Here is a 2,318-nt window from a genome sequence, read left to right as displayed (position 1 = left end):
TAGTGTCGAAGAAGAAGTGGCATGTAGGAGTGCATGTGATATTGTCAGATCCCACCAGATGCATGTGTGATAACGTCGGAGCATGTTAAAAGGCATTGTTCGCATAATGAATGCCTCCAAATGGTGTCAATGCATGATCGTGCAATTTTTAACAGCAGAAAAATTTTTAACATCAGTGCTTCTGAAATCTATCATCGAATGCAAAATATGTATGGCATGGAGTGTATGAAATGCGGATTGGTATTCCAATGGTATAGGACTTTTGTAGTGGAAGAAGTAGTACTGATGACAGGCACAACCTGGTCAAGGGCATATGGTGATCACCCGGGAAGTAGTTGCAGATGTGGACTATATCGTGAAAATGAATATATCAACCACTCGAGAAATATCGGAGGAAATGTCTATCGGCACCAATACTGTATGAAAGGTTGTGCTACCTCAAGGTTTGTGTGCAATGGTTGCCAAAACATTTGACAGAGGAGCAGAAGTTTCATCTCATGTCTGTTTCCATGCAACACCTCATGTGCTATCATGAAAGCGGAAACCAATTCCTCTCAAGGATCTGGTGCCATCGCTTTGATCCAGCCACCAAAAGCATGATCATGGAATGGCGACACTCTTCATCCCCATGCCCAAAGAAGGTTCGCACGTCCACCAGAGCTGGTAAATTCATGTTAACATGCTTCTTTGACATTGATGACCCACTATTGTTGGAAGGGCTTCTTACGACACGACTGTCACTGCTGCCACATACTGTGCCACATTACAGAAACTGAGACAGAATATCAAGAACCACCAGCGTGGTATGCTGTCACACGGGATTATCCTCTTGCATGATAATGTTCATCCTCATGTGGCTGTGGCATGCTAAATGTTACAGCAATTATGCTGGGAGGTTCTCGAACATCCCTCTTACAGCTTGACCCTCTCGTCGTGTGACTACCACATCTTCCATCCACTCAAGAAATCTGTTGATTTGCCAACAATAATGAGGTCCAAGCTGCCATTGAAAATTGGTTCCACAATCAACTCCAGGAGCTTTTTCACTCAGGGTATCCATCATCTTGTTGACTACTGGGACACTTGTTTCAACCTACAGAGTACTCTTTTTCTAGCTGTCTATTACATCTGTATTACTTCTTTCTTTTGTATTCTAATTTATATTAATATTATTAAACCATTTCTCAAACCGATTATGTTTTAGAAATGGAGTATTCAGTTTTGTTTTGTAATGCATCTTGTATTTTTCATTATTTACTTTCATTTCTTAAAACAGTATTTTGGTGAGAAAATTTCTACTTAAAAATGTAATGCTTAAGTCTTGAAAAAAATAAAGTGGAAAATAAAAGTCATTTTATAATCATAAATGATATATTGAAATAACAAAGATATTTATTTTTCATAGTTTGTATATTTCATTACTTTATTTTCCTTTCATACCTGTTTAAATCCTTAAAGCCTCAAATGGTTCATTATTAAACAGTTTCTCAAAAATTAAGGAAATATTTGCATATCACATTGAAAGAAATAATTGTATACATATTTAATGTTTTTGTACACACACGTATGGTGCAGGGGTTATCAACTAGGGGAAATTCCTCCAGGCAGAGAATTTCACAGTTTTAGGGGGAATGCAGTCAGCCTTTAATTTACTTCTTATGTATTTAGCTTTAATTAATGAATATAAAAAAATTCTTTACTATTATTTATTTGATATTTATCAATATTTTCTATACATTTTCAGTTTTAATTTATAAAGCACATTAAAAATAATCTCAATTTATATAAATATATTTGCATTTGTCTAGTTTGGGAAAGGGGGGTGATTGTCTAGCCAAAGTAGAATATTGATAACCACTAGTATAACATTTGTAACAAATTGTTAATTTTGTTACTAATTAATGTTTTTAAAATTAAAACTGGATCTAATTAAAGCATAGTTACAACAGCCAATGTGTACATGCTTATATTATCTCTAATATTAATTTACTAATTTCTTAACTAAAAGGTTTAAAAAATAAGGAGAAATTTCTTTTTAAGTTGAATAATAATAATAATAGTTTAAAAATTACCACTGATGGCACTTTTTTTTCCTTTGTTTCTTCTTTCTGCATATACTAATTTGCAAAATTGTATTTTCAGAGTGGAAAATATTATGAAAAATTCAATACATGAATAAAATAAACATGTATTGAATTTTTCATGCATATTGAGTTCTGTAGCCTAACACAATAATTGTCAAAAGATACATATTATATTTACTTGCTTTTAAAAACCTTATATATTTTACTTCTTTCCTTTTTCAGCATATGACATAT

The sequence above is a fragment of the Stegodyphus dumicola genome, chromosome 5 (genome assembly GCF_044657685.1).
Source record: "Stegodyphus dumicola isolate Sdum_Otavi_A_Nest chromosome 5, ASM4465768v1".
NCBI classification, from domain to species: Eukaryota; Metazoa; Arthropoda; class Arachnida; order Araneae; family Eresidae; genus Stegodyphus; species Stegodyphus dumicola.
The sequence above is the reverse complement of the archived record's forward strand: the minus strand, read 5'-3'. Positions refer to the sequence as shown.